General features: G+C 44.6%; 1 protein-coding gene across 1 annotated transcript in view; it reads right to left on the bottom strand.

Annotated features, from left to right (window-relative positions):
* il21r.2 (interleukin 21 receptor, tandem duplicate 2) overlaps window positions 1-7,013 on the bottom strand; it is a 58,481-nt gene extending 51,468 nt beyond the window's left edge. Inside the window, exon 1 of the mRNA XM_073059907.1 lies at window positions 6,841-7,013. The gene's annotated coding sequence lies outside the window, so the exon portion shown is untranslated. The remainder of the gene's footprint in view (window positions 1-6,840) is intronic.
* Window positions 7,014-23,145: the final 16,132 nt, after the last annotated feature.

The raw sequence follows: 23,145 nt of genomic DNA, 5'->3' as shown, positions 1-23,145 counted from the left end.
TGTAATTTGTACCCCGCATCCTGGCTACTGTTTGGAGCTTTGCACATAACTCTCATCAGGGTCTTTTTGCTCTTGCAGTTTCTTAACTCTGCTCACAATGATTTTGCGCCTTCCTTTCTTCCTTTCCCCCTGGGTATCCATATCCCCCTGGGTCAGACCCACACCGGGAGCACCGTGCACAGTTCCCATCTCCTTATCACCCTGGTCAGACCCACACCAGGAACATTGTGCAGTTCCCATCTCCTTATCACCCTGGTCAGACCCACACCAGGAACATTGTGCAGTTCCCATCTCCTTATCACCCTGGTCAGACCCACACCGGGAGCACCGTGCACAGTTCCCATCTCCTTATCACCCTGGTCAGACCCACACCAGGAACATTGTGCAGTTCCCATCTCCTTATCACCCTGGTCAGACCCACACCGGGAGCACCGTGCGCAGTTCCCATCTCCTTATCACCCTGGTCAGACCCACACCAGGAACATTGTGCAGTTCCCATCTCCTTATCACCCTGGTCAGACCCACACCGGGAGCACCGTGCACAGTTCCCATCTCCTTATCACCCTGGTCAGACCCACACCAGGAACATTGTGCAGTTCCCATCTCCTTATCACCCTGGTCAGACCCACACCGGGAGCACCGTGCACAGTTCCCATCTCTGTATACTGCTGGGTCAGACCCACACCGGGAGCACCGTGCACAGTTCCCATCTCCTTATCACCCTGGTCAGACCCACACCAGGAACATTGTGCACAGTTCCCATCTCCTTATCACCCTGGTCAGACCCACACCGGGAGCACCGTGCACAGTTCCCATCTCTGTATACTGCTGGGTCAGACCCACACCGGGAGCACCGTGCACAGTTCCCATCTCCTTATCACCCTGGTCAGACCCACACCAGGAACATTGTGCACAGTTCCCATCTCCTTATCACCCTGGTCAGACCCACACCGGGAGCACCGTGCACAGTTCCCATCTCTGTATACTGCTGGGTCAGACCCACACCGGGAGCACCGTGCACAGTTCCCATCTCCTTATCACCCTGGTCAGACCCACACCGGGAGCACCGTGCACAGTTTCCAACTCCATATCACCCTGGTCAGACCCACACCAGGAACATTGTGCAGTTCCCATCTCCTTATCACCCTGGTCAGACCCACACCAGGAACATTGTGCAGTTCCCATCTCCTTATCACCCTGGTCAGACCCACACCGGGAGCACCGTGCACAGTTCCCATCTCTGTATACTGCTGGGTCAGACCCACACCGGGAGCATTGTGCACAGTTCCCATCTCCATATCACCCTGGTCAGACCCACACCAGGAACATTGTGCAGTTCCCATCTCCATATCACCCTGGTCAGACCCACACCGGGAGCATTGTGCAGTTCCCATCTCCTTATCACCCTGGTCAGACCCACACCGGGAACATTGTGCAGTTCCCATCTCCTTATCACCCTGGTCAGACCCACACCGGGAACATTGTGCAGTTCCCATCTCCTTATCACCCTGGTCAGACCCACACCAGGAACATTGTGCACAGTTCCCATCTCCTTATCACCCTGGTCAGACCCACACCAGGAACATTGTGCACAGTTCCCATCTCCTTATCACCCTGGTCAGACCCACACCAGGAACATTGTGCACAGTTCCCATCTCCTTATCACCCTGGTCAGACCCACACCAGGAACATTGTGCAGTTCCCATCTCCTTATCACCCTGGTCAGACCCACACCGGGAGCACCGTGCACAGTTCCCATCTCTGTATACTGCTGGGTCAGACCCACACTGGGAGCACCGTGCACAGTTCCCATCTCCTTATCACCCTGGTCAGACCCACACCAGGAGCATTGTGCAGTTCCCATCTCCTTATCACCCTGGTCAGACCCACACCGGGAGCACCATGCACAGTTCCCATCTCCATATCACCCTGGTCAGACCCACACCAGGAGCTCCGTGCACAGTTCCCATCTCTGTATACTGCTGGGTCAGACCCACACCGGGAGCATTGTGCACAGTTCCCATCTCCATATCACCTCTTTCTAAGGATTTGATTTCATTTTTACCAACAGAGCTACCCCACCCCTTCTGCCTACCTGCCTGTCCTTCTGATACAATGTGTATCAATGGATGCTAAGCTCCCAACTATGATATCTTTCAGCCATGGCTCAGTGAAGCCAACAACGTCATGCCTGCCAATCTCTAACTGCGCTGCAAGATCATCTACCTTATTCTGCATTCTGTGTGAAGTTAGATCTAACCTACTATCTTCTATTCAGCACCTTTTCCAATTTTGCCATGTTACACTTTAACTCATCCCATGACTGCAACTTTGCCCTCATCCACCTGTCTTCCCTCACAGTCTCACTGCACACTGCATTGACTTGTATACCAACTGCCCCATCCTCAGCCCCATCCCCCTGCCAGATTAGTTTAAACACTCCCCAACAGCTCTGTAGCAAACCTGCCTGCAAGGGTATCGGTCCTCCTCGGATTCATGTGTGACCTGTGCTTTTTGGACAGGTCCTACCTTCCACACTAGAGATCCTAATGACCTGGAAATAGGAAACCCTGCCCCTGCACCAATCCCTTAGCCACACGTTCAGCTGTGAAATCATTCTATTCCTACCTTCACTGGCAACAATTGGAGATTACAACCCTGGAGGTCATGCTTTTGAGCTTTCTATTACTCTTCAGGACCTAGTCCCCTTTCCTAGCTATGTCGTTGTACGATGACTTCCAGCTGTTCACCCTTCCTCTTTAGAATGCTGTGGATCCGATTGGAAGTATCCATGACCTTGGCACCAGGGAGGCCACATACCATCCAGGTGTCTCTTTCATATCCATAGAATCTGCTGTCTGCTTCTCTGACTATGGAATCCCCTATACTACTGCATTCCTCTTCTCCCCCCTTCCCTTCTGAGCCACCGAGCAGACTTAATGCCCGAGACCTGGTCCCTGTAGTTTCCCCCGAATAGGTTGTTTCGACCCCAGAAGTATCCAAAGTGGTGTACGTGTTATTGAGTACACCACTTTGGATAATTTTGGGGTTGAAACAACCTATTCGGGGGAAACTGCAGGTACTCTGCCTATTCCGTTTCCATCTCCTGACAGTCACCCATGTACCTGCCTCAGCAATTTAGGGGTGAGTACTTCCCTATACCTCATATCTGTGAGCTCCCCATTCTCCCATATTAGCTGAAGGTGTTTGAGGTGCAGCCATAGTTCCTTAACACAGTCTCTAAGGAAATGCTGTACACTTCATGCAGGCTGGAGGCTTCCCAGAGTTCCCACATCTCACACAAAGAACATTCCACTAACCCTGCACCCATAGTCACTGCACTACTTTGTACTAATGGACAAAGAAAGAAAAAAAACTTACTAGAAACCTACTTAAAGCCTCCACCAGTTCTTGCCCAAGCCTGCTGAGCCAAAGCTTGACCATTCAAATACTGTTCACTCCAACACTGTCCACTCTTCTTACACCTCACTTCTTTTTATTGACCTTTGCCAAGTGCCTAAGATTCACTCATTGAGCAAATAACCTTGTCCACAATTTGTCATCATGGTCACAGTGGTTTTATCTGCTCAGAGAAACCCCAGTCCTTCACCTTCCCTGCATGTCAACAAGTCTCTTCCATCTCCCTCCCACTTCTGATGAAGGATCTTCAACCTGAAACCTTAACTCTGTTTCTCTTCCCACAGATGCAGCCTGACCTTCTGAGATTTTCCATCCATTTTCTGCTTCTATTAACTCCTGATGGCATGTGGGCCATTTGAGTTTGAATGAACTGTTCATAACCTACCAGCCAAGAGGCAGTGACCTATAACGTTCCCTCCCAGTCATTATGAGCTCCTGGACTAATGTAATGTCATCCCAAGCCTTGGTATGAACATTAAAACTGGCCCACTTCCAAACCTGGCCAACCGAAAAGCTCTACAGGTACCAGAAAATCTGAATAGGTTGGAGTACTGGGCCTAGACACTGAAGTGTTAGGGTTTACTGCATATATACTCTCACATCAAAACCAGTGAACTGCTGGAAAATCCCCAAAGCTCTGCACAGTGAGTACCACAAATTAGTAATGAACGTGAGAGTCGAGCTGTGGAATATATAAAAGAGCAGAGGAAGAGATTGTGGAACCAGTATCTGATAAGCTTTCCCCTCTGTACTTACCCACTTAGCTGCAAGTTTCTATTTTTTTTTTGATTAACAAGTATGATTAAGATACTGTATTGTAGAGACAAGTAGATGACCTCTCTCTTGAATGTCTCATACTTTGGCCTTTAAGCCCACAAGTTTTTGATTGATTCATTCAGCATATGGCCTGTCAGAAGGTTGAAATTTACTCAGGCTCAGAAATTCACTCTTTTCCAGAGACGAGGGATTACAGATGCTGGAATCGGGAGCTGCTGGGGGAGTTCAGCAGGTCAGGCAATCTGTGAAGGATAATAGATGGTCAGAATTTCAAGTCCAGCTGAAGGGTCTCGATCATTTCCCTCCCTGACTTGCTGAGTTTCATGAGCAGTTTGGTTTTATTCTCTTTTCCAGACACTCAGGCAGCGTATGTAATTCCAGTGTCAAATTAATCTGAGCCATTGCCCTTCCCTGATGAGAGATCGGAGTGTTTCTCCCCAATACGTTTTGGAGAGAATCCATAACCGGGTGAGCAATGAGGTGTTTGCAAAGGAAGGGAAGTTACAATGCATGCACAGGGAATTAACAAAAGAGTAAATTCAGAATTAAAGAAAAACAGAAAATGTTGGAAACACTCAGCAGACTGTGCAGCACCTGTGGAAAGCAAAACAGAGTTTATGCATCACGTCAAGGTTCCCTCACTAGAAACCTACCTTGGCAAATGTAGAAACCTGGGAATTATGTTACATACAGATTGCAAGAGGAAAGGATTCCTTTAATCATGTGAGTCATGCTTTGTGTTTGCATCGAGTTCCAATTAATTAAAAAGTTTCTATTTTGTTGGAAGGGGAGGTCATTCAACTTTTTGAGTCTGTTTTGACATCCAGACCTCAGCTGATCTATAACTCTACACCATTGCTGAATCCACCTCAATATATTTTACCCATTGAGGGACCTCTCCATATCAGATATGAAGGTTTCCATTGACTCCTAAGATCATTGATTCTAGAGTCTAGGCACACAGGCCCTTCTTGACTGAGTGACAGAGTGAGGAGACACTCAGTCCATCCCTCTTCTATGCACACTGTACATCCAGGGAATGTTGGGCTGTGCTTGACGGATCCTTTAGAGCCCCACAAGCTGATGCTCTTCGTCAAAGTAGCTTCTGCTTAGGTTTACCCAAATACGACCAAGCCCACGAGAGAAAATCTGAACGGCAGCTCATTTTAGTTTTAACCGTGCACCAAGGAAGGTGATTAACCACGTGGAAGACAAGAAACAGGGAAAAGCTTCTTTCCATCTTTGTTGGCAGTGGATTACCTGGCATCATGCAGTTTTAACCAACCACACTTAGCCAGAGATCTGGGTGTCCGCAAGGTTTGGCCTGAACAATTCAAACAATCTCCCTGGAAACCTTCTGCCTCAAACAAGTGATAATCTGCAGATGCTGCTGAAGGGACTCGGACTGAAATGTTAACTGTACACTTTTCCAAAGACGCTACCTGGCCTGATGAGTTCCTCCAGCATTTTGCGTGTCCTGCCACTCCAGTTTTTGGAGATACCCATACTCACCCATACACACCTGCTCATCCCTCTATCACCACCTAATCTCACCTCCTCACAACCACTTACCTCCTATGCACCCCACCCCTCATGTTTTTACACTTAGACTTACAGAAGGGTACCTTCGGCCCAACGAGCCTGCGCCACCCAATTTCACCCATGTGACCCATTAACCTACTAAGCCATGTGCCTCTGGAATGTGGGAGGAAACCAGAGCACCCGGAGGAAAGCCTCACCGTCACGGGGAGAACTTACAGACAGAGACGGACTGAACCCAGTCACTGATGCTGTGACAGCATTACACTAACCGCTACGTTACAGTGCCACCTCATATCGTACAGGTTGCTTTCGCACCCCACAGAGCCCTCACCAGCCCTAGCACGTTACTCACACCCCCACATCCTCAGCCCTCACCCCTCACACACCTCACATCCTCATCTCTCACTCTCACCCCTCACATCCTCTTCCCTCAGCCCACACTCCTCACATCCTCTATCCCTCATCCCTCGCTCCTCACATCCTCAGCCTTCACCCCTCACACACCTCACATCATATCCTCATCCCTCACACTCTCACCCCTCACATCCTCTTCCCTCACCCCTCACTCCTCACATCCTCAGCCTTCACCCCTCACACACCTCACATCCTCATATCTTCATCCCTCACACTCTCACCCCTCACATCCTCTTCCCTCACCCCCACTCCTCACATCCTCAGCCTTCACCCCTCACACACCTCACATCCTCATCCCTCACACTCTCACCCCTCACATCCTCATCCCTCATCCCTCATCCCTCACACACCCTCACTCCCTCCCCCACCCCACACCAATATTCTTTCACCTCTCATCCATTACACCTCCCCGGTCATTGACAAATGCATCCGCTCACCCTGCCTCACTCCTACTCACGCCCCTTTCTCTTCCCTCTTCACCTAGACACACGGAGGATCACTCAGTCAAATAGGCAGCGGATAGGGTAGAGGATTAGAACGCGCTCTGTGCCCGGTGGGCACTGGTGGCTTGTGAGTGGCCCTTTGAAAACAGCTGATGAAATCCTGAACCCACACACAGCGCAGGGAATGAACACAGACTAACAATGGATGAGGAGTTCAAGTCGCCCCAGCGTGAATCATCTGTACCTCAGACACCGCAGTTCTCATCCAGATACCTGCAACAGTTGGTTCAGATCGAAACCCTCTCCAGCTCATCCACGACATAAGCAGTGATGGTAATGAGTTACCGTGAGATATTTTCCACTGCTCCGCTGCAGTGAATGGCTTCCACACGCTCACACACAGGGGAAGAGCAGCCTATTAGCTCTGTTGAGCAAGCTTCTGCCAGAGTGATTTCAGATCTCACTCCCACAACTTTGTATATCTGATAACGCAGAGGCACCAATGAGCTGAGAAAGGTGTGGCCAGCTACCCAGTGTGATGCTGATATGCTCTCTGCTCTTTCCCTCATGGTTATTGCCTTCAGTTCCTACTTGCTTTTTGTAATTCGGTCTCACTTTCCTCATTCTCACCACCTCTCTCTTTCTTGTTTCCTTCCTCCCCTTTGTACTCTTGCTTTTATAGTTCCTATACCTTTTGCCCTTTCCCAGTCATTATGAAACTTTTTAGTTAGAGTCCTGATGAAGGATCTCAGCCCAAAACATCGACTGTCTATTTCCCTGACCTTTTGAGTTCTGCAGAATTCTGTGTGTGTTGCTCAAGATGTTCAGCATTTGCACAATCTTCAGCGTTTTACTTCAGAGTAATCTTTTCTCCCTCCCTTCCTTCTTTTCCATTCTGTGTTCTTTGCACGTTTGTTTTCACCATTCCCCAGGACAATTGTCCCACCCACTTGAGTCAGGGATCAGATGTTGTTTATAGATTCCCCCCAAGGTTTCTGTGGACGTGGCAAAGAATCTCCAGCACAGAATGAGTCCCTCAACCCTGCCTCACACCAGTAATTACTAAAGAAGTTGAACTTCAGCATTTTCTTTCAAAAGAACTATTTTGAAAACTGCATCTTTCATCATTCTGGTAAAAATGTGCGCTGCCAAAATCCTGTACTTGTCCTCCAACTTGCTGGCTCATGATGCTGACCTTTAATTTGTTTTCCGACTCATCAACCAGTGGAAATTTTAAATTAAAACAGAAAACACTGGATTCACTCAGCAAGCCAGGTAGCTGCTCTGACAGATGGTTTTCAACCTGAAATGTTAGCTCTTGTTCCTTCTCCCATAGACACTGCCCAGACCTGCAGGATGTCGCCAACATTTTCCATTTTTTATTTCCGATTTCCAGCTTCTGCATGTTCCCAACCAGTGGAAATAGGGTTCATTTCCTTATTTATGCATCTAAGCAGTTTCTTTATAATCACAGCTGTTAGACACCCTGTGTGGTACTGAAAAGAAATCCAGTTGTTTGTGGCATCTCATTGCTACTGTACATTTCAGTTTTGCACCGTCTCGGAGAGGGGGCCTTCTCATTCTTCATAAGTTAAGGAGCCAAAAATATTTGATGGTCAATATCTGTTTAATATTTTGTATCTTAACTCAGAAAAAATCTCATAACCTTCTCATAGCAATTTTATTAACCTGCTTTTGCACTAAAATGGAACATGCATCTCTTCGAGGGATGCCCACTTTAAATAGATTTTCTTCCGCTTTTGATGGTAATTCTGTGGTTCCTTCTCTTGCAGCTCCTTTACCCTTCTCTTTGAGCACACTTTCATGTAGACTCGCAACTGCTTCCTCAGTTGAGCCCTGGAGCAGGGTCATGACACAAAATATCAATGATCCATTTGTCTCCACATTTGATGCTTGATCTACTGTGTTCTCCAGCAGATTTTTTTTTAATAACATAAGAAATAAAAGCAGGAGTCAGCCATCTGTCCCGTCGAGCCTGCACCGCCGTTCAATAAGATCATGGCTGATCAGGCCATGGACTCATCTCCACTTACCTGCCTTTTTCCCCATAGCCCTTAATTCCTCTACCATGCAAAAATCTATCCAACCCTGTCTTAAATATATTTACTGCGGTAGCCTCAGTAAATGTGTCTTCCTCTGCAGAGGCGATCCCTGTGATCGAGGATGACTTCCTTCTACTCTGGTTCTGCACATTCTGAGGTAACTGATGAAGCCAATGTGGGACCTATAGACTGCCTCGGGGGAAGAAGGAGTGCTCGACAGTGTGGGTGAGTGGATTGATTGGCTATCGATTGATTGATTTTAAATTCTTCAGTGCTATCCTGGAAGCTCCTTCCCCATTCTCAGTGGTCGGGGCCAGGGATTCTCATGAGTTATCAAGACCAAAGAGCTGATTGTGGATTTCAGGAAGAGTAAGACGAGGGAACGCATACTAGTCCTCATAGAGGGATCAGAAGTGGAGAGAGTGAGCAGTTTCATGTTCCTGGGTGTCAGTATCTCTGAACCTAACCTGGACACAACATATTGATGCAGCTATAAAGAAGGCAAGACAGCTGCTATATTTCATTAGGAGTTTGAGGAGGTTTAGTTTCTCAGCTAAAACACTCAAAATCTTGTACAAGTGTACCGTGGGAAGCATTCAGATTGGCTGCATCACCACAAGATCGAAACAAGTTGCAGAAAGTTGTAAAATTAGTCAGCTCCATCATGGATACCTGCCTCCGTAGTATCCAAGACGTACTCAAGGAGCGTTGCCTTAGGAAAGTGGTGTCCATCATTAAGGACTTCCACCACCCAGGACATTTGCTTTTCACACTGTTACCATCAGGAAGGAGGTACAGAAGCCTGAAGGCACACACTCAGTGATTCAGGAACAGCTTTTTTCCCTCTGCCATCCAATCTCTAAATGGACATTGAACCCTTAGACACTACCTCACTACTTTTTGATTTCTGTTATTTTCACTACTTATTTCAACTTAACTATTTATATATACTTAATATATTTTTTTATTTTCTCTATGTTTGTTTGTCATGTATTGCATTGTGCTGCTGCCTGTAAAGTTCACAAATTTCATGACATATGCCAGTTAAATCTGATTCTAATACTAAGTCAGTAAGGATGTTCCATTTTTCACAAAGGCTTTGTGAACAAATCTTGAACCATTTTCTCTCTTCTCCTTAAGGTCTCCTCCTGGGACAGAGTTCAGAGTAAATTCTCCTTTTCAGGAATCTCTATAGGGCAAGCAAGCAACAGGACCCACGTATTGGAACTGGATGAGCATAATCAGGCATTCAGTGTTGGAGATGGTGTCTGCCAGAGGCTGCTGGCAATGGTCTATTATTCTGCTCGTGGGTTTGAGGGTTTTGCAGTAGTAGGTGATTGCCTTGAGGTACCTACTATAGGTGATCCAAGTCTCTGAAACACATGATTTGACAAACCATTATACACGCTTGAAATGATTCTACTACCATTACCTGAATTATATTCTTTTCTAAATAGCTCTATCAAACATGTACTTGCCTTGGTTACATTTATAACCCTCCTATTAACATACTGTCGCATCTGCAAATACCGATAAAAGTCGTTTTTCTAATAAGTGTTTCTCTTTAAGTATTTCAAAACTGAACAGTCTTCCTTCTTTCATTATATTGCAAAGAACTGTTATTCCCTTAGCTGTCCAGTCCTTAAATCTAGCATCCAATTTATTCCGTGTAAAATCCGAGTCATATGCTCACCATTTAAGTAGTGCAAAATCTCCCTCTTGTTTATATTCTTTTATAATAGTTTTCCATATTTTAAGAGTCCATTCACCCATGGGTTATCAATAGTATTTATGTAACTTTGTAGGTTGTTATCAGGCAAAATTGCCTGTATCGGGATGGAAAGCATCCTCTCTTCAATGTTTTTCCATTGAGCTTCACACGATGGGTTACACTAACATATCACAGATCTCAACTGTGCTGCAAAATAATAATCTCTAAGAGAAGGTAGGCCCCATCCCCCCTTTTCCTTGGCTAATAGCAAAGTTTTGAGATGAACTCTAGGCCTTTTACCTTGCCATATATATCTTGATAACATTTTGTTCCATTCATTGAATTGATTTTGGTTCATCTCTGTTGGTAGGGATATAATAGTCTGGGCAATATATTCATTTTAATGGATTTAATCCTTGAACTGAGAATGAAAAAAGGAATTAGGTTCCATCTTGTTATATCTTCCTTATTTTTTATATATATGTGGATAATTGCATTCTGATAATTTTGTCAAATCTTTTGGCATAATGATGCCCAAATATTTGAAAGACTTTGTTTGCCATACCCAGGGATATCTGCTTTCAATTTCTCTTGGTGGGCTATAGTTATATGAGAGTAACTGGGTTTTATCTATGTTGATCTTGTATCCTGATAATTGACCATATTGTTCAAAGGATTGTATCAATTTGGGTAAAGAGTATGTTGGTTGCCCTAGATAGATCAAAATGTCATCCGCGTAACAGGCCAATTTATGCTCTGTCCCTTTAGTAGTAATTCCTCTGATATCTTCATTTTGTCTGATGTATTGAGCTAATGGTTCCAGATATAAGGTAAAGAGTAGCAGTGACCATGCACAACCCTGTCTCATGCCCCTTTCTAGGGTAAAACTATTTGATAAATATCCATTGATTTTAATCCAAGCAGTAGGATTGTCATATAATGCCTGTATAGTTTCAATAATTCTGTCATGTAAACCAAATCTATGTAAAATTCTGTAAAAAAAATTCCAATTAACAGAATTGAATGCCTTTTCAGCATCCACGCTAATCACTATTGCTTCAATTTTTTTTTTGTATATGATCCATAATGTGAAGTGTCCTTCGTATATTGTCTTGTGTTTGGCGTTGTTGTATAAAACCTGTCTGATCATTATGTATCAGTGTGGGTAGAAACTCTTCTAATCGTTTGGCCATGATGGAGGTAAATAATCTGTAATCTACATTAAGAACAGATATTGGTCTAAATGACCCACATTCCATTTTATCCTTGCCTTCTTTCGGTATAGCTGAGATTATCACCTCCTTCCAGCTGGGTGGCATTTGCGCCTTTTTTAGAGCTCGGTTCAGTGTGGGGAATTAACTCATTTTTTAAATTCTTTATACCACTCTGCCATATACCCATTTGATCCTGGTGACTTGCTTAACTTAAGCCTAAAAATTGTAGTTTTTAGTTCATTTTCAGTTATGTCAGCAGTTATCGTTCTATTTTGTTCTTCGCATAAAGTGGGTAACTCTAGAGAATTCAGGAAGGTGTCAATTTGGAATATAGTTCCCCCTGGAACTTTGGAATATAGAGTTTTGTAAAACACTTCAAAAGCTTCTTGAATTTCACTTAGTTTATTTTTTTTATCACTTTTGTTCTTGGATCCCTAATTCTAAGAATTGTATTTTCTGCTATCTTTTTTCTCAATTTCCACACCAGTATTTTCACACATTTAGATCCACTTTCATTGTTTCTGTTTCAAAAACATTAAATATTTCCTGATTTCTTGTGTAGCCAAACTATTAATTTCATTCCTAATTTTAAAAATTTCTTCTAATGTATCCTGTGCCAAACTCAATTTGTGTTTCTTTTACAGTTCCTTCAGTTTATTTTGTAATTCACCTAATGTTTTATTCCTTATTTTTTCTTATATGAAGATATCACTATAGTTTTCCCTCTTAAGACAGCCTTCAGAGTATCCCATAGAATGGAAGGTGACCTTCTCCATTATCATTAAATTCTAAGTAGAGACCAATTTCTTTTTTAATTTGTTCCTTAAAATAGAGATCATTGAGTAGACTTGAATTTAGTTTCCAAGTAGTATTCTTTGGTTGTGGGTCAAAATCTCCAGATAAATATATAGGTGCATGGTCACTTACATCTATTGTCCCAATTCCACAGGTGTTTATTCTGTCTTTGTCTTTTCCAAATGTTATGAAATAGTCTATCCTTGTATATACAGAATGGGGGGGGGGGCAGAATAATGAGTGTAATCCCTTCTGTCAGGGAAAAGGTCCCTCCATATATCAATTAGACCAACATCCTCAAAAAGTGTATTAACTTTCTTATGTAAGGACATTGTTTCATAGGTTTTTCTATTGGAAGAGTCTAACTTTGGTTGTAATTGTAAATTTAAGTCTCCCCCACTTATCAAGAGACCTTCTGCTTCTCTTACCATAACATTAGTAATTTTCTGGAAGAAACTAATATCACTTCCTGGGGGTGCATATATATTCAGTAGAGTAGTTGAATTTCCATCTATATTCCCCCTTACTAGAAAATATCTGCCCTCCTTATCTCCCATTTCAAATACTTTTTCAAAATTTAGCTTGTTTGAGATGAGAATAGCAACTCCTCTCCTATGTCCTGATTTATATGAAGAGAAAAACAAATTAGTGAAGCCCATTCTCTTTAGTTATCCATGCTCATTATCACTTAAGTGAGTTTCCTATAAATATACTACATGGGTTTGTCCTTTCTTCATTTTTGATAGAATTTTACTGCGTTTGATTGGATTTAACAGCCCATTGACATTAAAAGAAATAAATTTTACCTTGTCCTTAGCCGTGTATATTTATCTGTCAATATATCATTGAAATTAGCAGAATAGAGCTTAATTAATCTACTCCTTGAACAAATAAGAACCAAGAAAGGCGAATGAAAAAAAAAGGTAACGAAGGTGTGATTCCAAGGCTGAGGTCTCTAGTAGATGACCCTGGGTTGAGCTAGAGGAAATGTCTAGCTGTGGGGGATAGCCTCTCCTACCTGTGAGTTGAGGGCCCCCACTGCAGTACCCATAAAAGTAAGTGAAAAAATCTGTCTATTACACAGAAAATACTTCCCTGTGTATTCCTCCCATATATATATATATTTTCTCATTTAGGTGGGGAAAAAGGAGTGCATGAATGAATAAAAAATAAAACAACTGAGTAACATAAAATCCACATTGTAATATGTACTTCTTGAGATAAGCAGAACACAGTCTATTTTTGCTTCTGTTTAGCTTATCAACACTTTTGAAATTTGTCAGACCTTGAGGCTTTTCTGGAGGAGGTGAGGGCAGTCTTCTGAAAACTCCCAGTCTCTTCCTGATATTCTCCTCTCGCCCTCCCCCCATCGCCTGCTTTCTCGATTCTCTCACTATTTCCCAAGCAGAGTGGGATAGCTGCTCAGCCAGGCTTTCCCTCGGTTTGATCACGCTGACGGGCAACCCTCTGGCCTTCATGTCTGCAGTCGCCTCTTCCACTGTCTGATACAGTTGTGTCCCATCTTCATAAAACACTCGCAGTTTAGCAGGGTACTGAGTCTGGAAGCTAATCTTTCTTTGCTTTAGTACTCGCTTCACTTCAGAATATTCTTTATAGGACCGCTGGGGGGGTAATCTTGATCAAAATATATTAATTTCCTATTCAAAAATACCTTCTTCTTTCACCAGGCCCTGCACAGAATCTCTGCTTTGGTTTTGTACCGAAGGAATCTGATTACTATTGACTGTGGCTTTTCTTTCCTGTCTCCAGAAGGCCTCAGGACAAGCGAGCCGTGTGCTCTCTCAGCGTCAAGTACCGAAGTCAGGGGTATCTCCAGCGTGTCCCGTAGTAACTTTTCAACAAACTCCACTAGAGACAACCCCTCCGCTCCTTCGGGAACATTATATATCCTGATATTCTTCCGTCGTGACCTTCCTTCTTGGTCGAATAGTTTATTTTCTTTTTTCATCTCCATTCCTTTTCCCCATTCTTACCCCCCTTACCAGCTCAGATGTTTTCCAGAGATCTTGTATCTGGCGGATTAACAGGGCAAAATAAGCATTTTTACGGAGGAGCTATTATTTTAGGCTGCCATTCTGGACGATGACATCACCGGAACCCCCTAAGTGGATTCCTTTATAGAGTTCTATAGATGTGCTAACCTAAATCTATTACAAAAGGTGCGTTAGCAGGGCACCTTCAGAGAGCGGTGGGTGTGTGGAATGCACTGCCAGCGAAGGTGGTAGCGGCAGATACAATAGGGTCCTTTGAGAGACTCTTAGATAGGTACATAGAAAAATGGAGGGCTATGAGCCAGGGAAATTCCAGGCAGCTTCTAGAGTAGGTTACATGGTCGGCACAACATTGTGGGCTGAAGGGCCTGTAATGTGCTGCAGGTTTCTATGTTCTATGTTCTACGCTCAAAATATCAAAAGGGTTTAGTCAAGGTTGACATGGATTTACAAGGAAAATCCAGTGAATGTGGCATAGTTGAGGGTGCCGGGGGGGTGGGGGGGGGGGGTAGGAGTTAACGTGCCACGATTACAGCTCGGGGCATCAGAGTTCAATTCCAACATCATCTGTAAACCAGCTTGTACGTTTCTTCCAGTGTGTGCGTGGGTTTCTCCAGGCACTCGGGTTTCCTCCCACACTCGAAAGAGGTACCAATCAGCAGACTCACAGGGGCTTTAAGGGAATTTGGGCAAGTTGAGTGAGAAGGCAAATACACGCAGAGGCTGTGTAAAGAGGATAAATGTCAACTTTAACTACTCCTGTAGGAAAATCAGAAAGGCAGAGCTCTGTTTAAATGGTGATGGATCAGGAAATGCTGATGCACAAAGCATCTGATGTCCTGCGTGCCAGTCACTGAACAGTTAAGAAAGCAATTGCAAGTGGATTTTATATGAAAGTAAGAATGTTTTGCTGCAAATACACAAGGGCTTGGTGAGTCCACACTTTAGTATTCCATGCAGCTTTGGTCTTCTTATCTCAGAAAGGAAATGCTTATCATAGAGGAAGTGCCACAAGATGGATTCCTGGGATAGTAGAAAAAAGTATGAAATGAGACTACCAAAGTCATTTAGCCCAGGTGCCCAGAACTCTTCATGTATCAAAATGGCTTCCATGCATTCATGCTATTCATTCCAGCCATTATCCATGTTAAATTTTCCCAATGTCACTGTCAAGAATCCAGGAAGCACGCCTGATTCCTTCATTCCACTTTTCCAGAAATCCAACTCAAGAGCCAGCTCTGGGGCAAAGAGAGGTACTCATGGAGAGGTTCTTCATTTAAGGCTAAGTTTTGTCAGTCATTATCAACTGTCTCCCTAGATTCCTCTTTGTTCTCCCCGAAAGTTATCCTTCAAGAACACCCCACACCCCCACAATACTTTTACCGACAGCCGCATGTCCTATACGTCACCTGGTCTTAATAACACAGAGATTCAGCTCAAACCATATCATTCCACCTTCACGTCACATTTTCTTGGTACAATTCATTAGACCATGGATTTATAAGTGAGAAATCCTTCATAGGAATAATACTTTGGAATTTGTAATTCTGTATTCTGTAAGAAATCTGTATTTCTTTCTGCACATAATCAACCTTGCTCCTCTCTGCTTTGACTGTGAATTGGAATATCAATATCCTGTGAATTGGAAGATCATATATTGACCAGTCCACTGCCAACGCCAGTGGAATATCAATGCCTCTGTCAATGGAACCTCAGTCTATTGGATCCTCAATCATGATCACGCAAAACTTTTTTGTCAGAGGTTCTGGGTTTATCAGCATATTCCAAAGGTTTTGGGGATAAAGCCAGGCTTAAAGAAGCCAGAGTTTCTCCTTCTATGTCCTTCAGGCAGCCAGACCACCAGGATTCAGGGAAGGAAAGAGTTACCTTCGACAACTCCTCCAGTCAGCTACTCCGCACTTCTTGCAGCTCTTATTAGTTCTTCGTTTCATGCCAGTTATGAAGTTTGGGCAATCATCATGTCAGCTGACCACAAAGATATCTTTAATGTATAGCCGCCCAATACCTTTGCCACCCGGTGATGTAGTGGCATCCGCACCAGGCTTCGGGGCAGTGGTCCCAGGTACGAATCCAGCAAGCTCCTTGCCTGCGTTCCATCTGCGCTAGGTTGAACATCAAACTAGCAACTCGGCTTCGTAAAAATCAGACAAATGTTAAAGAAATGGTAAGGTTGCCACCCGATACGCTGCAAGGCGCAGAGAGGGACATATACCTACCTGATACCTTCAATGGTAGTTGGGTTAAATGCGTTCACATTGCAGATTTGGTGTAGGAAAATGCTGATTATTTGGCCCATCTCAAAAGGGAGGCCATATCTACTAGGCTATATTAACATCAATTCTGGTAGCAAATCTCCACTGCTCACTGCCCTCGTTCCAGACGCAAAAGTAAAGCATGAAGCTGTCACTCACAAAATCCAGTCCTCTCATGGGGACGGAACCGAGAGGATGTAATCAGGCTGGAATCCAGCGATTTTCACTGTACACTATGGATCAAATTACTGAAGCATTGTGTAGGATAGAGGAGCAAGGTTGCAGTAGATAGGATTGTGAGGATGCGATTGGGAGAAGTGCGTGGATGCAACAGCTTGTCATCGCGCAACGCTGCTGAGAAAGTTCTGGGATAAAAGGGAGACACTGCCTAGCCTCCGAAGGAGCAGTCATCGGTGTAATGTGAGTCAGAGTGGTATGGTTTTGCCTCATTGAGGCTTTGGCAAGGACGGGCCTAGGCAAGGTCAGGAGGAAAGTTACTTTCATATCTCTTTTTTCCTCTAACTTAAGAATAGTGGGTATGACTGCAAGGCCAGATTTCTGCTCTGTGTGTCGGATGTGGGATGTCCTGGAGATTTCCAGCCTCCCAGATGGCCACATCTGCGCCAGGTGTATCGACCTGCAGCTCCTTAGAGACCGAGTTAGGGAACTGGAACTGCAGCTCAATGACCTTCAGCTTGTTAGGGAGAGCGAGGAGGTGATCGACAGGAGCTACAGGCAGCTAGTCACACCAGGACAGGAGACAGATAAGTGGGTGACTTTCAGAAGAGGGAAGGGAGAGCATCAGGTAGTGAGAGCACCCCTGTGGCTGTTCTCTTAACTATAAGTACTCCATTTTGAGTGCTGCTGGGGGGGGAACAGCCTACCTGGGGGAAGCAACAGTGGCCATGCCTCTGGCACAGAGTCCGGCCCTGTGGCTCAGAAGGGTAGGGAAAGGAAGAGGATGGCAGCAGTAATAGGGGCCTCCATAGTTAGGGGAACAGATAGGCGATTCTGTGGGCACAGAAATGAAATAAGGATGGTAGTTTGCCTCCCAGGTGCCAGGGTTTGTGATGTTTCTGAGCGTGTCCATGATTTCCTGAAATGGGAGGGTGAGCAGCCAGAGGTCGTGGTACATATTGGTACCAGTGACACATGAAGAAAGAGGTGGCATCTCCTCAGCGCAAGGGGCTTAGATGGGGTAGAGTTTGTTAGGTGTGTTCAGGAAGGTTTCCTGATGCAATATGTACATAAGCCAACTAGAGGAGAGGCTGTTCTTGATCTGTTGCTGGGAAATGGAGCTGATCAGATGTCAGATCTCTCGGTGGGTGAGCATTTTGGAGGTAGTGACCACAACTCTCTCTCCTTCACCATAGTGCTGGAGAGGGTTAGGAGCAGACAGTTTGGGAAAACATTTAATTGGCGTAGGGGGAAATATGATGCTATTAAGCAGGAACTTGGGAGCATAAATTGGGAGCAGATGTTCTCAGGGAAATGCACGGCAGAAATGTGGTAAATGTTCAGGGAATATTTGCATGGAGTTCTGCATCGGTATGTTCCGGTGAAGCAGGAAAAGATGGTAGGGTTAAAGAACCATGGTGTACAATGGATGTGGAATATCTAGTTAAGAAGAAAAGAAAAGCTTATGAAAGGTTCAAGAAGCTAGGTACTGAGAGTGTTCTAGAAAATTGCAAGGTTGCCAGGAAGGAGCTTAAGAATGAAATCAGGAGAGTTAGAAGGGATCATGAGAAGGTCTTGGTGAACAGGATTAAGGAAAACTCCAAGGCATTCTACGAGTATGTAAAGAGCAAGAGGATGAGCTGTGTGAGAATAGGACCAATCAAGTGCAATAGTGGAAATGTGCGCATGGAGTCAGAGGAGGTAGTGGAGGTACATAATGAATACTTTGCTTCAGTTTTCACCTGGGAAAAGGACATTGGCAATTGTGGAGATGACTTACAGCGGACTGAAACACTTGAGCATATAGACATAAAGAAAGAGGATGTGCTGGAGCTTTTGAAAAGCATTAAGTTAAATAAGTCACCCAGACCGGATGGGATGTACCCCAGGCTACTGTGGGAAGCGAGGGAGAAGATTGCTGAGTCCCTTGTGATGATCTTTACATCATCAATAAGGACAGGAGAAGTACAAGAGGACTGGAGGGTTGCAAATATTGTTCCCTTGTTCAAGAAGGGGAATGGAGATAACCCAGGAAATTAGAGACCAGGGAGCCTTACCTCAATGGTGGGCAACTTATTGGAGAAGATCCTGAGAGGCAGGATTTATGAGCATTTGGACATAATCTGATTAGGGATAGTCAGCATGGCTTAGTCAAAGGCAAGTCATGCCTCACGAGCCTAATTGAATTCTTTGAGGATGTAACAAAACACTTTGATGAAGGTAGAGCAGTGGATGTATTGTATATGGATTCCAGTAAGCCATTTGATAAGGTTCCCCATGTGAGGCTCATTCAGAAACTAGGGAGGCATGAGATTCACAAAGACCTTGCTTTGTGGATCCAGAATTGGCTTGCCCACAGAAGGCAAAGGGTGGTTGTAGATGGTTTGTATTCTGCATGGAGATCAGTGACAAGTGGCATTCCGCAGGGATCTTTCTGGGAAGCCTCCTCTTTGGGATTTTTATAAATGGCCTGGATGAAGAAGTAGAAGGGTGGGTTAGTAAGTTTGCTGTTGGCACAAAAGTTGAGGGTGTTGTGGATATTCTGGAGGGCTGTCAGAGGTTATAGCAGGACACTGATAGGATGCAGAACTGGGCTGAGAAGTGGCAGCTGGACTTCAACCCAGCTAGGTGTGAAGTGGTTCATTTTGGTAGGTCAAATTTGAAAGAAGAATATATAATTAAATGTAAGACTCTTGGCAGTGTGGAGGATCAGCAAGATCTTGGGGTCCATGTCCATAGGACACTCAAAGCTGCTACACAGGTTGACAGTGTTGTTAAGAAGGCATATGGTGTGTTGGCCTTCATCAACCGTGCGATTGAGTTCAAGAGCCATGAGGTAATGTTACAGTTATATAAGATCTTGGTCAGACCCCACTTAGAGTACTGTGTTCAGTTCTGGTCACCTCACTACAGGAAGGATGTGGATACTGTAGAATGAGTGCAGAGGAGACTCAACTACCCCTTGTCCTTGAGGATCTTCCAAGTCAAGATCTATTGACCTCAGGGAGTATCACAGGTAGAATACATGCCATCTGTCATAAAAGGCGTTTCCCCAGTGGCGACTCGTTTCCATTACCATTCTGCCATGTTGGTCCATGTCCTCCTCTACTGCCACATTGAGGCCACTCTCACGTTGAGGGAGCAACACCTCATATTCCGTCTGGGTAGCTTCCAACCTGACAGCATGAACATCAATTCCTCCAGCTTCTGGTAATCACTCCTCCTTTCCCTGCACTCTTTTTTCAATTCCCATTCTAATTACTTCTTACCCTTTCCCTTCTTCTCACCTGCCCCTCCTTCTTCACTTTTCCCTAGGGTAAACTCTCACCACCTATCAGAATCCTTCTTTAGCCCTTTACCTTTTCCACCTATCACCTCCCAACTTCTCACTTCATACCCCTCCCCCTCCCACCTGGCTTCACCAATCACCTTCTGGTTTGCAGTCCTTCCCCTCCCCCATCTTCTTATTCTGGGTTCTTCTCCTTTCCAGTCTTGAAGAAGGGTCTTGGCCCAAATGTCAACTATTTATCTATTGATGCTGCCTGATCTGCTGAGTTCCTCTAACATTTTGTGGAGTTGCTCTTAAATTGCCTTAATTTCATGATCTATTCATGTTTCTAATGAATTGATGGTAGCTTGTGTCTTGTTAACTGTGCTAGCCATTTAATTCCCTTACCAATTGAATTAATTTCTCTTTGATTGTACCATTTCAAATGTTTTGAAACTTCTGATTATGAGGTAAACTGTGGTGAGGCACCAGTCTGAGGAGATAGGAGGCAGGGCCACCATCCCACTCATGTGACAACTGTGGGGTGGAGCCCATGAGCTCTCCAGCAGACACCAGTGCCTAGTGGGACGGGGGGAATAATGTGGGTTCAAGGGCAGGTGGCAGCTCAGGTCAACACCTCACTCTTTGTTTCTGGCAGTGTCAGCAGTGGTGGATTTGACAGTAGTGATGCTTATGGAGCCTCCTTCTTCATGCGCTCTCTGAAATATGAAATCCATACTTGTGCTTCGTAGTAAACCTTATATTCAAAGTAATTTATCCAAAGGAATAAGAAAGCAGCACTCACACACTTCCTTAATACACCTTACCATTGAGAATTAGGCATTGTATATAAAGTTTGCTTGAAAATGAGATTAGCTCTTCCCGATCATCAGTTGTACCAATTTTAGTGCAGGGTAAGTGTTACTTCGGTCTTAATGTCAGAATTCCTCAACAAAGTTGAGGCCAACGCACATTGCTCAGGTCTGTGTTGATGTCATTTTGAACGTACCTCATGCAGTGAATGAGGCATCGAAAGCATCAGTGCTCTTCATTTGTAATGCAAACGCCCATGTGGTTGGACACAGAGGATATCAAATTTAGAAAGTCAATCAAGATAATTTATCATATGGTCCACATCCGCATGAGATCACCAAGGGCATGGTCACAATGCATGCTATTTCTGCCAGATCATAGACCTAGTGACCATATTGGAAAAATTATACTGAATGTGGCTGTATCATCACCTACAAAATATAACTACTGCTTGAATATAATCTTCCGAATGCCTGTACACTATTTTCAGAGGAGCTGCTGTAGCAAGCTCCAGCCATATTCTTATTATTCAGATGAATAATACAATAGGGATATTCAAATACAATAGAGTGTTTTAAGAGACTCTTAGACAGGTACATGGAGCTTAGAAAAATAGAGGGCTATGCAGTAGGGAAATTCTAGGCAGTTTCTAGACTAGGTTACATGGTTGGCACAACATTGTTGGTCAAGGGGCAGGAAATGTGCTGTAGATTATGATGTTCTATGTTCTATGATAGACTTCCTATGCTGTCCAAGGCAGAATTAAAGCAATGTATTAGTTCAATATTTTTTTCTGGCTTCTGCCCTCAATCTTCCCAGTCCCGATGAAGGGTCACAGCCTGCAATGCCAATTGTTGATTTCCCTCTATAAATGCTGCCTGACCCGTTGAGTTCCTCCAATGTTTTGCATGTATTACATTGCTTCAATGAGCCAAGTTTAGTTAATTGTTAAATGAACAGAGAGGTTGAACAGAACTTTGAGGTAAAGTGCCATTTCTTTGTGACTTCTTTCCAACCTGGCCTGTTGCCTGCGAGGCAGGGGTGGGAAGAGGAAGGCTGACTTCCGGGACTAGATGGACTGGGGGAAGACACAAACTCCATGTGCCAGTGGATCTCTCAGGGGTCAGTAACAGAGTCGTAGGCAGATACACACAGAAACAGGCACCAAGTCCGTACCTTTCACACCAATCTGGCAGTAATCCTACTATTTTATTCTGCCTCCCTCTCAGTCACGGGACAGACGGCATTTGCAGTTGTCTGGCAATCCCACACAGAATGAGCGGTTAACTGGTTTCAACAGATTCCCTGCTCCCCTGTGCACTAGGGTGAGTTACAGTGGTCAATTAACCTCTCAGTACATGACCCTGGCCACAAGTTCCAGCAATTCTGTTGTCTGTTCTTGGACGAGTTCACCTGGGAGCTAACTGGTGAACACAGCAGAATGTTCACTCTGAGGAACGATATGTTTTTGTATTTATTCATTTACGGGATGTGGGAGTCACCAGCTAAGCCAGCATTTATTCCCCATCCCTAGTTGCCCTTGAGAAGGTGGTGATGAGCTGCCTTCTTGAGCTGCTGCAGTCCCTGAGGTGTAGGTACACCCATAGTGCTGTTAGGGAGGGAATTCCGTGATTTTTGACCCAATGACAATGAAGGAACGGTGATACGTTTCCAAGTCAGGATGCTGAGTGACTTGGAGGGGATTTCCAAGTGGTGGTGTTCCCAGGTATCTGCTGTTCTCGTCCTTCCAGATGGTAGTGGTCACGGGTCTGGAAGGTGCTGCCTTAGGAACTTTGGTGTGTTGTCGCAGTGCATCTTGTAGATAGTACACACTGCTGCAACTGTTCACCGATGGTGGGGGGATTGGATGCTTGTGGAAGGGGTGCCAATCAAGTGGGCTGCCTTGTACTGGGTGGTGTCAAGCTTCCTGAATGTTGATGGGGCTGCGCTCATCCAGGTGAGTGGAAAGTATTCCATTACACTCCTGACCTGAGCCTTGTAGATGGTGGACAGGTTTTCGGGAGTCAGGAGGTGAATTACACACCACAGGATTCCTAGCCTTTGACCTGCCCTGGTAGCCACGGTGGTTATATGGCTAGATGAGTTAAGTTTGCTGTTGATGATAGCCCCTAGAATGTTGATAGTAGGGGATTCAGTGATGGTGATGCCACTGAATATCAAGGGACAATGGCTAGAGCCTCTCTTGTAGGAGATGGTCATTGC

This window comes from Hemitrygon akajei, chromosome 11 (assembly GCF_048418815.1).
Source record: "Hemitrygon akajei chromosome 11, sHemAka1.3, whole genome shotgun sequence".
NCBI lineage: Eukaryota > Metazoa > Chordata > Chondrichthyes > Myliobatiformes > Dasyatidae > Hemitrygon > Hemitrygon akajei.
This window is presented reverse-complemented; position numbering and strand designations above follow the sequence as displayed.